At 40.7% G+C, this 22,431-nt stretch overlaps 1 protein-coding gene and 1 long non-coding RNA gene across 2 annotated transcripts in view; one reads left to right on the top strand and one right to left on the bottom strand.

The window, feature by feature from the left end:
• LOC100695786 (zinc finger protein 239) overlaps positions 1-22,431 on the bottom strand; it is a 630,955-nt gene that overhangs the window by 22,610 nt on the left and 585,914 nt on the right. The window lies entirely within an intron of this gene.
• LOC102081145 (uncharacterized) lies at positions 9,907-20,634 on the top strand. Its single transcript, XR_002063427.2, has 6 exons — positions 9,907-10,199; positions 10,635-10,763; positions 12,001-12,074; positions 12,525-12,652; positions 12,743-12,837; positions 19,993-20,634. It is a non-coding gene; the product is annotated as an uncharacterized LOC102081145 (long non-coding RNA).

The following is a 22,431-nucleotide window of genomic DNA, read 5'->3' as shown; positions in this document are numbered from 1 at the left end:
CTGGAGCACTTCTGTTGCGTTTTGTATGTGTTTTGGAGTTTTTACGTGTTTTGCTGTTTGTACGTGCTTCAGGGTTTGTATGTGCTTCGGGGTTTGTATGTGCTTCGGGGTTTGTATGTGCTTCGGGGTTTGTACGTGCTTTGGAGTTTTTACGTCTTTTGGGGTTTGTACGTGCTTCGGTGCTTGTACGTGCTTTGTCTCTAGCGGCCACCGTAAATATACTTTTATTCACTGCAAATTCCTTGTAGCTTAACAAGATTTATTGTCTTAAATTTAGCCAAACTATCTTGTCCATCTTGTTTTGAACATTACAAGCTCGTTTCCAGTCTCATGTGTTAGATGATTAGACTTATTTCAAGTATATATTACTTTTTTTCTTATTTAGTCTGTATATCTAAAAATGAACCATTTTACATTTATTTCAAGCAAAAATAGCTTTTAGATAGAGTGTAAAACAAAAAAATATCTGAAAATAAGAAACATTCACCTTTATCCTTGAAATAAGAAAGTCAATCATTGGAAGATATTTATTTCAGGTTTTTAAGTCCAAAGATAGGGTTTAAACCATTTGCTGAAATGAGTATAAGAGACCTGTCACAGATGTATTTGTTACCATGTAAAATAAGCCACTTTACTCTAACGGCATGATGTGTAGCATGTTCAATCCCCCCAAAATCTACAACCTTTGATTGCAAATGCTCCATATTAGCAACCTCTGATACAGGACCTAGTTCTTTCTCATTTACAAATATTGGATGCTCAGTTCCTGCTTCACTTTGGCAGCACTCCAGCAGCTGATTGTGGTTTACAAGAGAGTTGCACAAATTCTTAAAGTTTAATTTGGCTGACCATTGTCTAAAAAAAACTGTGTTTAGACTCGAATCTCATGCACATATGACGTATTACAGGTCCCAGGGCAATAATCTGAGAGGGAAGATGCAGCATGTAATGTTGCTTTGGGATTACATTTTTTTCTGGGAACAGTTGCCTGAATTGTTTAAGATGATCTTCTATCATTTTCTTTAGTTTGGACACAGTTTGTAAAGACACAACTGGGGCTATAAGTATTTTAACAGTTTCAATTAAATCCAAAATAAACTGGATAAAGGGATTTTTCTCTACAACACTGTCCAATAAGAATGGCAAAATCTTGATCAATATAAGCATTTGTCCAGAGGATTGTTTGAGTCTGTTGTCACTTGAAGCTAAAGTAGCAGTATTTTTTTTTTTTACGAATTATAGAACATTTTTTGAGACATTTTATTAAATTCAATCAGTTTATATTCCAAAAGGTCTTTTTCCCAAAGTCTGTTTTTGTTTCATAATGGGTTTTTTCATAATGGTGTATTTATTTCAGAAGGTCATTTAACAACTGAATTTCTTACGGTGTGTTCACACCGAACGCGATAGGCGCGGGCGAAAACGCCCCAAACGCCCCTAATTTGACGCGTGCACATTCGCACCTCAACGCGTGTCCAAGAAAAATCCATCGCACGTCAAAATTGCATATTTTGACACGCGTGAACCGGAAATGTGGGAGGGATGTGGGAGGAAGATGTGCCAGACGGTATCTTTGCTAGATGGCAGCTGTCGAGCTAGCGTTTGAAGAGAGAGTCTCCCTCCTCTATTTACTGTGGAGAGCAGAGCAGCGGCGTTAAGGACGTCCTCGCCGTACCTGGGTCCATCAGGTCCTCCAGAGGCGTGAGCAGTTTGGTGAGTTTCACCACTTGCTCGAGGAGCAGTGCCTGGATGACGGCCGATTTCAGCGATATCACCGTCTTTCACTCGCCCAGTTTGAGGACCTGTTGTCCCGCGTCAGTCCCAGAATCGCCCGCCTAGACACCAACTACAGGCGCTCAATCCCACCTGCAGAGCGCCTGTCCATCTGCCTGAGGTTAGTAAAAGTGTTTAATACGGTAGTCCTTTATTGATACCTGTGCTAATATATGCTAAACTATCGTTTATACACTGCTAACATGGCTGTGGTATGCTAACAGTGAATGCCGTCGGTGTTTACTGATAGCAAACTGTGGTATGGAGACGACTGTTTATAATATTTCTAGTGATACTCGACAGTTCTCATCAAGTCCCGATTTAATTCGATTTATGCTGTTATCAGTGTTAGCAATGATAGCATGGCTGTGGTGTCTATCAATGTATGCTCTCGGTGTTTGCTGATATCAAACTGTGGTATGAGGACCACTGTGGGTTAATCTTTGTAGTGATACTCCTTTTTTCTTTTTTATTTAGACCTGGTTTAATTCTGGTATAGTTGAATATTTGTATATAATCCCCGCAGCTGTCAGACTCTATAACAGGGGTCACCAGCCTTTCTTTAAACTGAGAGCTAGATAAAACTGAACAGTTTGGTTCATCTTTAGTTATATGGTTCTATCTAGCATATTCTATCTTGATAAGCTGTCTTATCACAGGTTAATTTTTCAAAAATATTAACAATGATTTAAGCAAGGAAAGGGCTACATGTCAACATACAACTCTTTATTTCTATTAATGTCTTACTTCATTCCTACCTGATTGACATGTCTAGGAATTATGAGTGATTGACACACTGTAGTGGTAAAAGTTGCTACCAATCAAATTATGATATGGTAAAGTTAAAACAAAACACAACTGACTGTTTTATATTATATCTAATATATGTTATGTAATTATCCTTATAATTACAAAATGTTTTATGTAAGATTTAAGTTTTGTAATTTATATCTGACATCACAAAAGTATTTTGGAATTTGAATAATGTATTTTGTAACTGCAGTACACATAATACTAATTTTGAACAATTTTGTCCAGGTTCCTTGCCACCGGGGACTCCTTCAGGACCATCGCGTTCAGTTTCAGAGTCGGTGTGTCCACGGTGTGCCAGATCACCCCCCAGGTAGCGACGGCCATCTGGGACTGTCTAGTGGGCGACTTCATGGCTGTGCCTTCACCTGGAGACTGGCGGTCCATCACAGAGGGATTCCAGGAGCGTTGGAACTTCCCTCTCTGCTGTGGAGCTCTGGATGGGAAGCACGTCCAGAAAAAGGCACCCCATATATCACATAGGAGACACACACATTGATATACACTAAATATTTATTCCATTTCTTTTTTTGTGGTGCCCAAATTTATGCACCTGCTTGATTTATCACATTTAACACAAATATCACTGTGTGTGTCTCCTGTATGATATATTTAACTGACATTTTTCATTGTAACAACCAACGATTTATACAGGAAAATAATGGCTATTAACAAGGTTGCCCAAACTTTTGCATCCCACTGTATTAGTATATTCTGTCATTAGTATAATATGAAATAAATTCTACATGTGTCAAGTCGTGTGCCAACATTTGCTGTGTAGTAGAACTGAGACATTAGTCATTATAAAAATTTATTTGAAATAATATTAAAATTCTCAAACAGAAAAACATTAAACATAAATATATAAAATATAAGTATTTACAGAGAGACAGGAATAAAAAGGACCCAGCTGCTCTCCAGAGCAGGAACAAGGCTGAGGAGGAAATGCTCCATTGGAGACTGGTGTGGCCTCTTCAGGGACACCAGGATGGCCAGCTCCACCACCGATGGACCGTCCTGGGACCCATCCCTCATCTGCCTCGGAGCTGTCCTCCTCTCTGGGCCTGTAAAACAGCACAAAACACAAAGAAATGAGAAGGCTGCTACTAGATTTTAATTTCAACATTGAAAAAAACAAACAAAAAAAAAAAAACAGGATATAATCAGATTGGTTGTAGATATTTAGTAAAGGTGATCACAAGGGAATCCCACCGAGTAAAAAGCTATCAGTGCTGCTGTACATCTGATGCTACAATTGCATACCTGTGGGTGCAGCAGCAGGAGCTCAGGGACTGGGGAGCAAGGAGAAGCAACAGGGGATGCTCTTCTGCAGAATCAGCTGGTTCTATCAAGACAATATTAAATGTTAACAGGTTGAATACAATAATCATAGAGAAAGTATATACAGTGGTCCCTCATTTATTGCAGCAGGGGTTGTCAGAATAACTAGCCCCTCGCCACGCACTTTATACACTTTTTCTCCCACACACATGAACATTAGTCACAGTTCTCACAACGTGATTCTCAAAGTGCGAACCTTTGTAGATTGCAAAACGTAAAAGTATTATGCCGTGTTTTGTCTTCATCTGCCTGCCACTTTCGTGCGCCTTTTTCCCTCGCGGTGCAGGTGTCTATTTCCGAATGAGGGTCATAGTTATGGGTGTTTTTGTGCTGTTTTATCTATTGGATGTGATGGTTATCAAAACAAAACATGATAAATTTGACAAGCGCAGGAGACAGCACGGAGGAGATTTGTCAATCAGGCTGCAGAATGCAATGCTGTACTGTGCAAAAAAGAAGAAATCAGCGAAAAAGCGAGGCAGTGACGGATGAGCGGGACCATTGTGTGCTGTTTATTAATAAACAAAATATATTCCTATATGACAACATGCGTAAAAGCAGAACGGTATTTGTACATCAGTGGGAAAATAGCGGTGGCTTGCTAGCTTTTGTGCTTCCCCGGGTCAGTGAAAAATGTTAAAAGAGAAATTAATGAACTTACCAGGTTGCCCGATCTCTTCACATATCTTCCTCCAAGCTCGGTCCTTTATATTCCTGTCTCGGTACAGAAAGCAGCTGGTGTCGTACAGCACCGGGTTGTTTGCTACGGTGTTGATTAGCCTTCCCTCCATTGAAGAATGAAGGGCTTTGGCTGGATCTGCCCCTTTGACCTAGGTCACAGCCACGTCACCAGGCTCCTGATTGGTTGTCGCGGCGCGATTTGACGCTGGAGTTCAGATTTTCCAAATCGAGCGGTAGAGGCAAAACACGCGTATGCACAAAATGCAACACAAAAATTCACGCGCGTGGTTTTTTTCGCGAGTCAAACGCGCCCCACGCGCTACACTGACGCGCGTTTCAGGCGTTTTGGCGTTTTGGCGACGCAAATCTGCCTCTGAATTTTCGCTGGACGCGCAATCGCGTGTCATCGCGCTCTTTCCATTGACTTTACATGTAAACCTGACGCTCTGGCCGCCTCTATCGCGTTCGGTGTGAACACACCGTTAGTCAGGCAATCAGGGTCAGTGGGTGGGACCTGAACGCTCATTGGCTGCTGCTTAAACAGCTGCTTAAAATTAAAGTGACTCAAAATTTTTCTATTATTACAAAAAAAATCATAGTGAAATAAATATTTTATAAAATATAAAAATACATAATGTAAAATAAAAATTAAATGACACATTTTTAACACTTTGGTGTTCCATAGTCTGGTTCATATTAAAAAGTTAGAATAATGTATTAGCACTAGAATGGCTAAGATGGCGGCACGTGAACAACGCGAGGCTCAGTGTCTCTCCAGAATCTGCTATTTAGTGGTTTTTTATCTACTTTTAACCGGATTATTCATCCAGAATTGCTGTGCGTTGCTGACCTACAGCAGACAAGAGCTTCTGGACATCTGGACTCATAACTCCAACAGTTTTATCGCCGATCTCCGACTCATCCCAGAGATCTCCAGAACACCGGAGGCTGCCCACTCTCCCCGGCCGGGCGGAAGTGCACGCAGATGGTGCCAAGAACGTAAACAAAGTCTCTTATGTTAAGCACTTTGGTATACCGCTGGTTTTTAAATGTGCTCTATAAATAAGGATTGTTGTTGTTGTTGTTGTAGGCACGGAGGGCTACGGGCTAAGCTAAAGCTAACACCACATCGGCTGCCTTTACCCAGTATTTTCCTCGCCAATGTCTGTTCTCTGGCAAACAAAATGGATGAGATACGGCTCTCCATCACTAACAACAGACGGATTATGGACTCAAATGTCATGTTTTTCACTGAAACATGGTTGAACAACAGCTGCCCGGACAATGCTATTGAGTTAGCAGGACGCTACACACACCGAGCCGACAGGCTAGCAGATGACTCCGGCAAGACCAGAGGTGGAGGTTTGTGCATTTATATTAACAATGCTTGGTGCATGAAATCCACTACTACTGAGAGTCACTGCTCACCTAATGCGGAGTTTTTAATGGTCAAATGCAGACCTTATTATCTCCCCAGAGAACTCACTTCTATCATACTCACTGCAGTATATATCCCCCCTGACGCTAATGCTAGGTTGGCCATGAAAGAACTTTCTGCAGCCATTAACAAACACCAGAATAAACACCCCGAGGCTGCTTTTATTGTTGCTGGCGACTTCAACCACACCAACTTAAAGACAGTCCTCCCCAGATTCCACCAACATGTCTCCTGCCACACCAGAGGAGACAAGACTTTAGACCATGTTTATTCCAACCTGGCTGGAGCCTACAAAGCAACACCCCTCCCCCACATTGGACAATCGGACCATCTCTCCCTGTTCCTCACACCTAGGTATTCACCACTCATCCAACATGTGAAACCTGCTGTGAGGACAATTAAAGTGTGGCCAGAGGGGACAGACGCAGTGCTCCAGGACAGATTTAAAAACACAGACTGGAATGTGTTCACCCACACAGACCTGGACCAGTACGCCTCATCTGTACTGGATTACATCTCCAAAACCACAGACAGTGTCACCACCCAGAAACTGATCACCATGTACCCCAACCAGAAGCCTTGGATGAACCGGGATGTTCGTCTCCTCCTGAAGGCCCGCAACACCGCCTTTAGGTCAGGAGATGCACACGCCTACAGTACAGCCAGGGCTAATCTAAAGAAGGGCATCAAAAAAGCCAAACACCATTACAAAAAGAAGGTAGAAGAACACTTGTCCAACTCCAACCCCCGACGCATGTGGCTAGGACTCCAGCCCATTACAGACTACAGGACCACCAAACCCTCCCCCACATCCTCTGATGTCTCCTTCCTCAACGAGCTCAACAACTTTTATGCTCGTTTTGAGCGAGGGAACCCCACAACCAAAACAGACATGACGGCAGACCACCAACCTCTGACTCTCTCCCCCACCACCGATGTAGGAGCGGTGCTTAGCAGGATCAATGTCCACAAGGCTGCACGTCCTGATGGCATCCCCGGGCGTGTTCTCAGAGCGTGTTCTGGGGAGCTTGCAGGAGTGCTGACAGACATATTCAATCTGTCCTTGGCCCACGCTGTGGTACCGGCCTGCTTCAAATCCACCTCCATCGTCCCGATACCCAAAAACTCCAACCCATCTAGCCTCAATGACTACCGCCCAGTAGCACTCACCCCCATCATCACTAAGTGCTTAGAGCAGCTGGTCCTAGCACACTTCAAATCCTGTCTCCCCCCCACCCTGGACCCCCACCAATTCGCATACCGCCAGAACAGGAGCACAGAGGATGCAGTCTCCATCGCACTGCACTCTGTCCTCTCACACCTGGACAACAACAACACCTACGCCAGAATGCTGTTTATAGACTTCAGTTCAGCGTTCAATACAATCCACCACTCACAACTCATCAGGAAACTGACAGAGACCTGGGCATCAGTTCCCTCATCTGCAAATGGTTACTGGACTTCCTGACCAACCGCCCCCAACATGTCTGGCTGGATAACCGCTGCTCATCTACAATCACAATGAACACCGGTGTACCACAAGGCTGTGTGATGAGCCCTTTCCTCTACTCCCTCTTCACCCACGACTGCAGACCTGCTGATGGTTCCAACACCATCATTAAGTTTGCAGATGACACCACGGTGATTGGCCTCATCAGTGACAACGATGAGACTGCCTACAAGAAGGAGGTGGATCATCTGGCTGAGTGGTGCGACACAAACCACCTGCTGCTTAACACCGAGAAGACTAAGGAGCTCATCGTGGACTACAGGAGGAATGCTGACCCACATCCACCCATCCACATTAAGGGGACGGCTGTGGAGCGTATGAGCAGCTTCAAGTTCCTGGGAGTCCACATCTCCAAGGATCTCATCTGGACGACCAACTGCTCCAAGCTGGTCAAGAAGGCTCACCAGCGCCTCTTCTTCTTGAGGACTCTGAGGAAGAACCACCTGTCCTCAGACACCCTGGTGAACTTCTATCGCTGCACCATCGAGAGCATCCTGACCAACTGTATAACAGTCTGGTACGGGAACTGCTCTGCCTCGGACCGGAAGGCATTGCAGAGGGTCGTGAAAACTGCCCAGCGCATCGCCGGAGCACCACTTCCTGCCATAAAGGACATCTACAGGAAGCGGTGTCTGAAAAGGGCTGGGAAAATCATCAAAGACCCCAGTCACCCATCACATGGACTCTTCACCCTCCTGCCCTCTGGGAGGCGCTACAGGAGCCTCCGGACTAAGACCACCAGGTACTGGAACAGCTTCTTTCCCACAGCTGTCAGACTCCTGAACTCTGCCTCCTGACTTCTGACCCAGATTAAACTCATGGACTGAACATACACACACCCACAACCACCTACACACACACACAATGGACAACTGTACCCTCATACACACAATAATAACATGGACTGAACCACCACTCACAACCACTAGCACGACAGAGTCATAGAAGGTCTTTAAAAGCGCTCCCTGTACTCCAAATGACCTCAGCCGCCTCAGCAGGTAGAGTCTGCTCTGACCCTTCTTGTAAAGAGCATCAGTGTTGTGGCTCCAGTCCAGTTTATTATTCAGGTGAACACCCAGGTACCTATAAGAGTCCACTATCTCAATGTCCACTCCCTGGATGTTCACCGGTGTCAGTGTGGTGGGTCTGCGTCTCCAGAAATCCACCACCAACTCCTTGGTTTTCCCGGCGTTGATCAGCAGGTGGTTCTGCTGACACCAGTCTACAAAGTCCAGAGTCCACTGTCTGTACTCTGAGTCATCCTCACCTGTGATGAGGCCGACTATGGCAGAGTCGTCAGAGAACTTCTGTAGGTGGCAGCGTGGGGAGTTGATGGAGAAGTCTGCAGTGTAGAGGGTGAAGAGGAATGGTGCCAGCACAGTTCCCTGTGGGGCCTCCGTACTGCAGACCAGCATATCAGAGACACAGCCCTGTGACCTCACATACTGTGGACGTTCTGTGAGGTAGTCCAGTATCCACTGGGACATGTGGTGGTCCACTCCCGATAGCTCCAGCTTGTCTCTCAGAAGTCGTGGCTGGATGGAGTTAAAAGCACTGGAGAAATCAAAGAACATGATCCTCACAGTGCTTCCAGGCTTCTCCAAGTGAGTCAGAGCTCGGTGCAGGAGGTAGATGATGGCGTCCTCCACCCCAATGCCAGGCTGGTAAGCAAACTGTAGTGGATCCAATGAAGACCTCACCAGGGGGCGCAGATGGTTTAGAACCAACCTCTCGAGGGTCTTCATCAGATGCGATGTCAGGGCTACCAGCCTGTAGCTGCTGAGGTCCTTGGGATGGGAGGTCTTTGGTACCGGTACCACAAGGGATGTCTTCCACAGCTGTGGTACTTTCCCCAGTGACAGGCTCAGGTTGAACAGATATCCTAGGATGCCACACAGTTCATCTGCGCAGCACCTCAGGAGCCTGGAGCTGATGCCATCTGGACCTGCAGCCTTCCGCACCTTGATCTTCCAAAGTTCGTTCCTCACTTGAAGTGCTGAGATAGAAAGAGTGGATTTTGGGGGAGGGGGGTGTATGTTGGAGTCCACAGAAGCCGGGGGTGGGTGTAACGACTGGGAGCTGGGAGGTGTGAAGCTGAGAGGTGTGAAGTCCTGAGATGAAGGAGATTGCAGCAGGGGGGACGATGCTGTGGGAGGGGTGGGTGGTTGATCAAACCTATTAAAATATTTATTTAGGTCATTCACCCACCCCAAGTCTCCTGCAGCCTGGGGGGTTGGTTTTTGTCCTGAGATTGTCTTCAGGCTGTTCCAAACCCCTCTGATGTTGTCCTGTTGCAGCTGCTCTTCCATCTTCCTCCTGTAGTTTTCCTTTCCTTGCCTTATCTTCCATTTCAGCTTCTTCTGGACAACTCTCAGCTCCTGTTTGTCTCCAGATCTAAAGACTCTCTTCTTCTCCTTGAGGAGAGCCTTAATTTCAGGATTTATCCATGGCTTGTTGTTAGAAAAACACCGTACCTTTTTGATGGGTATGGTGTTGTCCACACAGAAGTTCATGTAATCCGTAATGCAGTCTGTGATGCTGTTGAGGTCATCCTCCAGGGGGCTGCAGAGGTTGTCCCACACAGTAGAATGGAACTGCTGATACTGGCTGCCAGCTCAGAGCGGTGCCGGAAGTGATGTTACTACAGTAAGTCAAAGCTAAAAGAACCCGAAATGTTTGTAAGCATGTTTGTAACCTAGGAACCTAGGGTTAGGTTCCTAGGTTCCTGTATTCCTCCGTACAACCATCAATCCCACATATCACATGAAAGTCTGGACTACGGCTTTGAATTGTATTAATATGGCTCAAAAGAGACTTTAATGTTAAGGCAACAAAAACAAAACAAATCCCACACCTCCAACACGCCATCTTGTTTAGGAAAAAGACCTGAAAGAAGTTGGGCAGAGTAGTAGAGGTCAATACCAAGTTTGAAGGGGTGGTTTATACCAAGTCTGCATTTAACTTGTGTAGTAATGTGATTGTAAAGACGACTACAACAGTCATAGTAATTGATGGGTTATTTGTTAAAATTTGTTTTTCTAATGCCGGTTCATTATGCATGTTATGTTCACGTTTTACAAGCTTTACACGGACGAAAATGTGTAACACCACGTCCCCCCTGGCTGCCCTCAAGTGGCTCTGTCCATTATCTCACTGTTTGAATCGGAGTGAAGGACACGGGGAAGCAGGTTCGGACTGGATTCTGTTAAGGTAATTAACTTTTGCTTACAAACATTTCGGGTTCTTTTAGCTTTGACTTACTGTAGTAACATCAGTCGGTAAAATATTAAGTTTTACCGAGGCAGTATTATCAGTTCACTACCAATGGTTAGCCAAAACTGCCAGCCAGCTAGCTAGCTTAGTTCATTCAGTTTGCTGAATTGTTAGCATGCAGTGAGAGTTTAAAATTATTAATGGTGCTAGTTGGGTAAATTTAGTTTCGTGTTTAATATACTTAACATAGCTATATGACAAAAGAACTACAGTTGATATCCGCCTTTGCAAAAGTCTGTTTTGGGTGTCCCACCCACGGAGAATAAGAAGCTGCAGTGTTTTTTTTTTCCTTCTTAAGCCGTGCGCTCTCTGTCTGCACTGTCCTTGGTGTGTTTGTGTGTGCAGCTTGGGAGGACCGATACTGGTTTGAGACAAATCTCACAATCGGGCTCGTAACTTTACAACGCTGTTTTTGAATTCACTTAAGGATATCTTAAGCCTGCAGCTCCAGCACCAGTCAAACTGTCGGCTTACATCCAGTGTTCTCTGCTGCTTAAATTTTTTTTTTGTTATGGAAAAAGACAGGGGTCTAGGACAGATCTATATTTAATTTAAATGAGGATTTACTTAAGTCATCAAGAGTTAACTGTCTTGTGACCAAAATTACATTTAACCAACATGAGTTTATTCAAATTTTATTTGCAAGTCCGGTTTGGGTAATGAAATTAAAGATAACACAAGGGAATAAAATAATGCACGGGGATGGCATAAACCAGATGCACATTTATGAATGACATCTTTGCCTATAGATTTACTTTAAGCTTCATTTCCAACAGATTATGATTAATCATATAAACTATCGTAAGTTGGAGATGTGAACTTACTTCCAATTATTTATGTTGTGAACTATTAATATAAATCAGGTCACTTTAACCTTGGTGAACTGAGGTAACAATTTTTCTTATTGGATGAAGTGGCCTAATCTGAGCTTTGATCATTTGTTGAATCATTTGACAAGCAGTTGGTCACTATTAGTTTTAGTTTGAAAACTAGTTTGGAATAGACTTGCCATACATTTTAAGTGAGCAATTTTATAAGACTTAACAGGCTCTACTTAGTCTGTCTTTTGCACCTTATCCAGGTGTCTGATTGCATAGACTTTGGATCCATGGCAGGTGGTGTCTTGACTCAGTTTTTCTTTTTGACCCAACCATGTATGTTTTTCTGTCCTCAGGGAAATGTTCTGACAAACGCTACACCAGAAAATCATGGAGGATTTGGATGATTGCAACCTTTCGGTTTTAAATGGTAGGCCAAGCATATGCATATTTATGCAAATTAATGTCTAAATGAATGTTGTGTTGCACTCACTGACAGTGATCCGACATAGAATCAGTTTTATGTTATCAAATCAATAAAATATTTAAATTACATTTAAATGTATTTGACAAAATGACAATTTGGAATTGTTTCCTTTTTTGAACAGTGAAATGTATACATTTAAAGAGATGTACAACTTACATTTCTGAAAGTTACTGACTTTTATTTACAGTTGCCAACATAGATGGTCTTGTTCCACACCCTCAGTAGGGACAATTTAAGGGACCTGCTTCCAGGGCCTGAAAATTTTATGAGGAAACAGTTGTGGGCTCATGTTAACAAAGAGGCAAATTTTGCCGCTTTTGATTTAAAAACACGTAGCACAACACATTTTGTTTAGGACTCCTGTAATATAACTATTTTTGTTTTCTTATTTAGGATGAAACTAAAGAAAAGGCGTCTCATGGATATCTCACCATGTGAAGAGGGAGAAGATTATGATGCAGATTCAAGTGGTGGATCAAACATGCTTTTGCCACCAAGGAGCAGTTCTGGTGACAACAGTTGTAAGTGAAACACTACAATTCTGGCAATAATATTGAATATTAAACTGAAAGTTGATTTAGTTCTTTCTTTTCTGTTCTGTTTGAACATAGCCCTGTTCAGGGCACTACCAACTCTCTTCCCATCAAGAGCTGCACCACCCAAGAAGATGGGACATGCCAGTGAAGCACTGATTCATGTCCTTCAGGTCTGGGTTTCTTCATATTTGTTATCAAATTATGCCCCTAAAGTATGGAAGAAATATAGTATCATCAGAATCCAACTATTTTTAGACATTGAATTTATAACACTGAATTTTTATCCTCCAAATTTCCCTGCAAAAATATTCACCTGCAAAAATTCACCTGCAAAAAATTCAACTGCAAAAATTCACCTGCAAAAATTCACCTGCAAAAAATTCACCATCAAATATTCACCTGCAAAAAATTCACCTGCAAAAAATTCACCATCAAATATTCACCTGAAAAAAATTCACCTGCAAAAAATTCACCGTCAAATATTCACCAGCAAAAAATTCACCTGCAAAAATTCAACTGCAAAAGTGATGAACTTAAATGACCCAAGCCAGAGCAATCAGCACTAGATCGAGTCGAGCGGCTCTCAGCCAATTAAATTATGCTGTTTGATCACATGACATCGTTAGCCAGCAGTGTGTCTCCTAGAAGATAGCTGTTTAGAGGTGAGGGATTACGGCTGTATCCCAATTCAGGGGCTGTATCCCAATTCAGGGTCTGCAGCCTTAAAGTACGCAGCCTCAACGATCTTCAAGGACCGCGTACTCAAAGACCGCTAAGGCCGGAAGTGCGAGGCTCGTGAAATGGGACGGTCTAGCCTCCGTCGCGCTTCCCAGGTTGCCTAGCAACCATAACACCAACCGCTGGAAACGTTTCATACAGCTTTGTTTGACAGAAATGAAGGAGAACATATTTTGTTCGTGTGTTTGTTTCTACACCAGCTTTGTGTGATTTAATAAGTATCTGAGGCTGAGACCACAGGACTGTAAAACATGATTGTTGGCCTTCATATCTGTACTGAACGGTCATTTAAGATTAGCTAGTAAACAACAATTAGCCAATGTTGTTCATGAGACTAAAGTTAGTGTAAATATGATATGGCCAATATTATAGTTATTATATTAATCATTATAAGTTATTACAGCAGTGAGTTTGAACTCTCAAATCAAATAACTTCTATTGTCACATCACATGTGCAGGTACACTGGTACAGCACATGTGAGTGAAATTCATGTGAGTGAATACTGAGCTTCAGTAAAGATTCAAGTTCCAGTTATTTATAAGTCCTATCACCTTAAATCTTCACTCAAAGACAAATATCTTTGACAGTGCATATATAGGTGTATTATATATAAGAGACAAATGTTGTTCGTTTAATATGTTGGCATTACTAAATTTGGCTCAATGCTTATATATATATATGTGTAAAAAGAAAATGTACGAGCTGTGAAAACTGTTTCTAATAAACAAAGAGTAGACTGATATATTAAATATTCCTTTATTGGGTGAGAAAATCAGACCATGTCATAACTGCTTTAAGTCATACAGAACAGATATCAGAGCCTTAAACAGGCTGACTTCTGCTAAATGGGTCAAACTGGGCAGAAAGTATACAAACACATAACATCCTTGTAGAATATGATGTAACACTATAGATCAACTTACCTCAGAATATATAAAGCATATAAACAATTACAGCAATATGATGCAACAAACACAGCAGTGCTACTAATCCAAAATACTGAAAGCTTCATAGAACTGAAACAAACATTTATTTTTAGCTCCATTCTGCTGCTGATACATACTTTAGGTTTCTGAACATTAAACTTGTTGCTGCCTTTCATAGTGTGTAACTTGAAGGCCCTGAGTACTTTCTCCCACACTGAAAACACTGGGATGATAACATTATTTGAACATTACCTAATAAGACTGATTCAGGACAGACAGTTATGTTAAACTTTTCTAGCAGTCCTTCACAAACAGGGAACAGTCTGTCTATTCTCTCCATCTGTCAGCTGCTGCTGGCTCTTCCTCCTCCTCTTCCTCACACACTGCTGAGTTTGTCCTGGTGGATCATCAGGGGTGCAAAGCCTCACAGATGATGTGCAGCAGTGGGTCCCTCAGTCTGTCCTCACTCTGGACACTTGCAGTTGTCACACATGGAAATCAAATGTGTGATAAGCTGCAGGATTCAAACACAAGTGTAACTTATAAATACATGTTCATACTTTTATTCCACAATCAGAGAGAAAGAAACAGAGAGAGAGTGCAGGACAGACAGACAGGTGACAGTCTCAGGTGTACACACTGCTACAAAACAGCACAAGAGAAGGAGGATTTAGTGTTTGTGTTATTACGAGTGCTAAACAAGAAGAGTTCCCAGATGGTCCAGTGGACACATGTGTGACTCCTGTGATTAAAGCATCTTTCTTTCAGCTTAACGAGTGAACCGTCAGCTCGTTCAAACACACGTTAAAGTCCGTTTGGCTCGACACCACCGAACAGAGGCAGCAATATAACATAGCTAACATTAACAGTGCAGTGAATCCTGCTTGTGCCGTCATATTCAGGACTGCAAACCGAGCAGCATCACTGACTTTCAGCTTGTTGTGTTTGTGGATTTATGACTGACTTTAATTATCCATAAAATCATCACATTCTCTGTAAGAGAATCAATGAGTACTAAAAATGTGCACCTTTACCTGTGTGTTTTCTGGAACAGGAAAAGGGTGATATCTGTGACACAACTCCCACAGCTGGTTGGGACTCGTGTTGTTTTCTGTTCGCAGTGGATGGTTGTCCCATCCACTGCAAAATGTATTAAAATCATCCTCCAGTCGAGGAAGACAGATGTAATGGCAGCAAAAGAGGTGTGCAGCATTTGAAATGTCAAGAAGGCCTTCTTCCTCAAGGTTGTGAAGAACATTGTAGTAAATGCATGCAACGGCCACCCAGAGGTCTCTCCACAGTCGCTCTATTCTGAAATAATATATAAAAAATATTTAAATTAGGTATGGCCTTTCTTTGGTGTGTATGAGAAATTCCCTGCTTGTTTCTAACCCTACATGAAATGTGTGCATGACAACAGTAATAATACATTATCAGGGCATGTAGGAAGGACCCAGGCATATCACTTAAAAGGTGCCAAAAGGGTTGTAATGATCAGTGGCAATACATGAGATGACAACCAGACCATTAACACAGAATGAACATTCAGGGAAGGAAGTAACAGACTGGAAAAGGTGTGTGAATAACTAAAAATAGGGCAGAGTCCTGAAGGCTCTTTGGGGTTTGTAGGACCTGTCCAATATTTTCTTCCTTGAGGGGTAAATAATGGAAATTGAAAGAAACAAACAACAACAAAAACACCTGACACATATGAGACAATATATCCTGCTGGATAGGGCACTGTTCTCTAAAGACATTTTACTATAAAACTTTTTTCATAAAACTATTGTTACGTTCTTTGTCTAGGCGAGTATCGAACGCAACAAGAAGTTGGCCCACCCACACACCACCCAACTAAGTACACAAACCACAATATCTTCTAAAAGTGCTAAGCAGCCATTTATTTTGCTTCAGCTGTGAGCAGTGCCAAAAATAACAAACAAAACTCCCTACTGGTCCCTATGCTGTCCTACACAAAATAAAAACCAACCAAAAGACAATCCACTTACCTAACTTTCTAACAAAAACAGGAGAAAACTTAATCAACAAAAATGGCTTCTCACGCCTACTAGGCTGCTGCAGTGAAGGATATATACACAAGGTGAACAAAATGTACGATCGCTACTTGACAAGACTATTTACAACTATTTACAAAACTAAGACACTAACACCAAACACACGAGTGGAACATGGTGGATACACAGACGGACCAGCCAGCACAAAGACAGAAGACGCGACTTAAATACACACAGAGAAACACAGGGAGATTACACACAGGTGGGGAACACAGCTGGGAATAATCAACCAGACGAGACAGGGGTAAAACTGAACACACTCACATGAGACGCAGACCTTCACAATAAAACAGGAAATGAGAACACTACACCAAGACGAAGACCTGACACTGAGAGACAGAATGACACATGGACCCTGAACTAAACTAAACGTAAGATACAACCGAGAACAAAATCCTTAAACATGACATAAAACACTGACAACATTAAATCATAACATTATACCCTTTAAATGTTTATGTATTTTTAAATAATGGAAATAAAGCTGCAACACCTTCCATCTTATGTCAGAAACATTTGAGGTTGACAGTATTTTATGAGAACAAACCTTTGATTGTGCACACTCATTCCTGAAATCAAACTGCCTCTTCCTGTGCCACGAACAGTAAACATCAGCCGTGCAACCTCCACATTTTCCCATCCGTGGTTGCAACGAATCCTGAAAACAAAGAAAAGTACCTCAAAACATTCGAAGCTTTAAACAAACTTAGATCTGATAATAAAGAACAACTTATGCCTTAATCAGAGTGTTTTTAAAAAATGTAAAAGAATCCTTAAAATCTTTGATTGCTTCTGCTCTAGAAGGCATAAAAAAAAAAATTGTCTCATGAATGCACTTTCCAGCATGTGTCAGTATGAAGTTTAATTTAACACAGCTGTTAAAACATATTTCAGGATTTACCGGGTTGGTAACAATTATTTAGATTTATTTAATTTATAGGAAATTACACAAGTGCCATCTTGTATCATTATGATCTGTGTAAAGAGACAAGTTTAAGAATATTTTTGCAAAAATACGTTGGAAGTAATTGGCCGATGTTCCAATCTTGAAGATCAGCTGTGCCCATTTGTTGCACATTGTGGGAATGGAGAAGTTGAGGCCCTTGCAGGCTACCCACAATTTTCCCCAAACTGCGTGACCCAGCTAATTCAACACCTTTACCAAGCAGTGCTGTTATGTAATTGGATACAAGGGGTGAGACAGTAATATTTTCCCTCCTTGGTTGTAGCTCCCTGACATTACAAGGGTAATCATTTTATGATGTCGGGTTCAGTGTTACACCAGGATTTCAAATACAATATCATCATCAATAAGAATTAGTATTATCATTTCAGAATTGTAGGTAACCACTTTTAAATGCCATAGACTACTTATTTGTTTAATTTGATGTATTCTCTCTAGGAGAAAGCAGAGGGAATATCCCGTTTAACTTATGCTATCTGTTTAAGTTTAGATTTGTAAAGATATTGACCATATCCTTTTCTGAAAGTGTGGATATAATGGATGGGGTAAGGTACTGTCATGCCACAACTTTATAGTTGTTAAATTCTGGGTACAAGTATACATGCCCATCTTGTACATGTTTTTTAATATTATTATTATCATCATCATCATCCTACCCAATTACATGTTTCTTTTATTCAGGTTATGCTGTTTTAATGACTTTACAGTATAATTTACATTGTGTTCCTTCAATTTTCCCTAATTGTATGTTATATTAATCCCATATTTCCGTTTTAATATTTCTAATGTTTGCCTTGTTTTCTTCACTGCCTGGTCTGCTTCTGTCTCGCCTGTATGGATGCATTTACACCTAAATTTCCCCAACAAATGATGTTTTAATTCACAACTATTCCAGTGAAACACGAGTCTCCCATCTTCCTGATACCGGTCTCGAGTTTTTGGTCACCAAAGCATACACCAACTTCATACTGACGGACATATCACTGCCCTATTCCCGCCTTGTCTGACCGTGTTTTGTGGCTTTGGTTCACTTCACCTCACTCTTCCCCATTCTTGTCATTAAATCAGGCCGTTCTGCAACCATGGCAGCCATTCACTCTATGGCTTTATTCATGGTGTATTTTACCCCTTCACCAAATGCCGTTCTCGTTTCCTACATTATATTTGCAGTGTTCGTCTATCTATCAACATCTGTGGAGTATGGTTTTGTACCGAGTATCCTATTTTGTAGAGCACAGCATGTAAAGGTTAGCTCGGTTAGCAGGATGGTAGCATGTAGCGCTTAGTGAGACACGCATCAGACGAGTTGAGCAAAGACCCCGTCTGTGTACTTTATACGTGACCAACGGATTTAAATAAAATTAACGTTTCAAAAGACAAACTTGAAGATAAAACATAATATACTTACCGGAGAACCGCCAGGGTTTGCCGCTCCTGAATTCAAAACTGCCTCTGCAGACAGGCAGGGGAGGCGCGGAAATTTTCTTTGAGTTAGTCAAACGTTTTCCTCAGTTCGAGTAGATGATAAAATAAAAGAAAAATGAATGGGATTTTAAGTAGGACTAGGCGTCCTGTAATGATCTCTATTTAGGAGAAAAACTTAATCCCTCACCTCTAAACAGCTCTCTTTTCAGGAGACACACTGCTGGCTAACGATGTCATGTGATCAAACAGCGTAATTTAATTGGCTGAGAGCCGCTCGACTCGATCTAGTGCTGATTGCTCTGGCTTGGGTCATTTAAGTTCATCACTTTTGCAGTTGAATTTTTGCAGGTGAATTTTTGCAGGTGAATTTTTTGCTGGTGAATATTTCACGGTGAATTTTTTGCAGGTGAATTTTTTTCAGGTGAATATTTGATGGTGAATTTTTTGCAGGTGAATTTTTTGCAGGTGAATATTTGATGGTGAATTTTTTGCAGGTGAATTTTTGCAGGTGAATTTTTGCAGGTGAATTTTTTGCAGGTGAATTTTTGCAGGTGAATATTTTTGCAGGGAAATTTGGAGGATAAAAATTCAGTGTTATAAATTCAATGTCTAAAAATAGTTGGATTCTGATGATACTATATTTCTTCCATACTAAAGCCTTCACTTTAACAGTTTGTTTGGGATATGGCCTTTTTATCCATGCCAAGTCCTCCAACAATGTAGTTTATATTTAGAAAAAGTGCAGAAATCTGAAATGGCACAAACACTGATAGATCAAAAATTTCAATAAAAATAATAAAGAAAAACATAAAGAAATTAAAAACAGAAATTGGAAATAATTACATATTTTACTATCACAGGTGCAGTATCTTTGTCATTTCCTAAAGTGTGTAAAGACACAATCCTAATGGTGATGAGGCAGAATTTATTACATTTTTCAATGGCATGAATATTTGGGATTTTCTATACAGTATTTGTCAATCTAAAGAAAAATAACATTAATATGGTCTGTAGAGCATCTGATCTATGGTTGTCATCATTCATGTGTCACCCTAAGGGTGCACCCAAAAGGGATCAATAAAGTTAAGTCTAAGTCTAATACATACTTGTGGTTAAGTATTTGAACTACCCTGATAGCTTTGGAGTTTCTCCCTACAGTGTACAATTTTTGTCTTTGTTTTTCTTTTAGCCAACAGAAGATCCAGCATCAGCCCTGTTCTGGTCTTTGAAGGGTCCCGCTGTCTTATTGCAGTTGGAACCACTCCCATCACCACATTTGCCACAGATGACCTTGGAGAAGGTTTGCTGTATCTTATGGCATACTACTACACCCTGCATCTCACCTATCCTAAATGTGTCGCAACGCTTCTGTCTGTCATTCAGACTGAAGTGTTAAAGGACAATATCCATGAGCAAGACACCACAGGCTCATACAAAAAAGTCATGGCAGGCTGTAGAACTTTTTATTGAGAAGTAGAGCTGTTTGAGCAACATGTAACTTAGGTCTGTGTTGAAAGGTTTGCACCTGATAGCTTTGAAGTTGCAATTTACACTTGAATTCTTCTTTTTTTGTATTCTTATTAACGTAGTACAAAGTGCTTTTTCCTTAAACACATCTGTTCTGCAAATTCTGTTTAAAATTGCAAATGCTCTTTTTATTACATTTTATATGTTGAGTAGCTAACTGGTTTAGCAGTTCTAAAAGGAACACAAAATAACAATGTTACACTTACAATGTGTCTTTAAATTTTTGTGTACTATGATTGACTGAAATATTTGTTACTGTTTGGAGAGTTTGTTTCCAATAAAGGTCATGTACAAGGTATACTTTGCCTGACTTTTTTGACTTAACAGAGTTCTTGGAATATCTCATTCACAACTTGTTTTAAGATCTCTCTTACTTGTCTAAAGCCTAGATATTTTTCTTATTTTGAGAATTCTTATCATTTGTAATTCTCTTACTCCACTGGCAGATTATTTCACTAAATTTAAGAAGATTTAGACTATAATCTATTATTTTTTAACTTATTTTAAGATGGGTAATTTTTGCAGTTTATCTTTAAAATGATTTAATGTACTAGTTTTTAGATTATTTGCCTTGATTTGTTCCTTAGAATAAGTGTTTTATGCCTATTTTCAGATTTAATTTCTTCAACATTTTGCTTAGAATAAGTGGTTAAAGCTTATTTTAAGTTTCAATTGCCATGATTGGTTGCCTGGTATAAGTGTGTAAGGCTTATTTTAAGATTTGACTATATTTGTTGCCTAGAATAAGTGTTTAAAGCTTATTTTAAGTTTCAATGTTCTGATTTGTTGCCTGGAATAAGTGTAAGACTTATTTTTAGCTTTATTTAAATCTAGATATTGTTCTTATTTCAAGAAATCTTAGTAAGAAAAAAACACTTACTCCACTGGCAGATAATTTCACTTGTTTTAAGCAAATCTTCACCAAAAATAAGTGTATTTATCTAGTATTAAGGAGGTGGGTTTTTGCAGTGTTGATTCACTCCACATAAAATGTAATAAATAAATCATACAATACAAAAACCAACTATTTACATTTCAACTTTTAACTATTTAAATTTTCAGCTTTTTCCTTTTAAACAAATTTAATGTGAAACAACACAAAACACTGCAAACCACAACACAATTAAATATAAATTAAAATATGAAAACAAAAAGAAGATGCACATTCTCTGTCATATGGGCCTGCATGAATAAACTTTCTGAATCATCCGCAACTGAAAATAGTTGTGGATGATTACTATACCTTTCTAGTGTGACGTTGTTGTCCCTGGCTCTCTTTCTCTCTCTTTCCCTCCGGCTCTGTTCCTGTGCTACTGCGAGTGTAACTACCGCCCCTCCCCCCTTTGCCCAGCGCAAAGCACAAGGCTCGCGTCGTTCACTTCAAAGAGCCAGCTCTTAGAGCCGTTTTGTTCGCGACCGACACATCACTACAAAACACAGAGACTAAACCCCAATTCAACCAGACCCAGAACTGATCCGGAATTAAAACAGGACTACAACAGTTCAAAATCAGGACTACTTAGGACTTAACCAAAACAGAACCAGAATCAAACCTAGATGATAGTAGCACTGAAAATCATCATAGACCTGCACTAAACTTATTTTTTAATTCTACCAGAGTAGACTATTTAGATACAGAAAAGTTTATATAATTATTTATTATATATTATATATTTATTATTTATTTATTTAGCCTTGTTGTGCAAACAAGCCTGCATGACTTAATAAATATAGAATTTCAAAAGTAACAAATGGTATCTAAAAAGATACACTAGGTACTAGATACATGTTCTGATGAGTTTTGGCAAACAACCATTTGACTAACATGTCTGTCTCACCTGCCTCTTGTTCCATCTCTGTTCTGTCCTCATTCTCCTCTCCATCTCCCTCTTTGTGTGACAATCAAGCCAAGCACCAACATCATCAAATATACAGCTGAAATGAGATATTTACATACTCTTCAGATAAAAACAAAAACACTTTTTAAATTGTAACATCAAATCAGACTAAATGCTTATTTTTTTTAGATTGATAAATATAAAAAACATATTTGTTAAATTTAAGAGTAAAGAGAAAAATTGTATGTATTTCTTAACTGCAAATGGCAC

The sequence above is a fragment of the Oreochromis niloticus genome, linkage group LG3 (genome assembly GCF_001858045.2).
Source record: "Oreochromis niloticus isolate F11D_XX linkage group LG3, O_niloticus_UMD_NMBU, whole genome shotgun sequence".
Taxonomy (NCBI): domain Eukaryota; kingdom Metazoa; phylum Chordata; class Actinopteri; order Cichliformes; family Cichlidae; genus Oreochromis; species Oreochromis niloticus.
The sequence above is the reverse complement of the archived record's forward strand: the minus strand, read 5'-3'. Positions and strand labels throughout refer to the sequence as shown.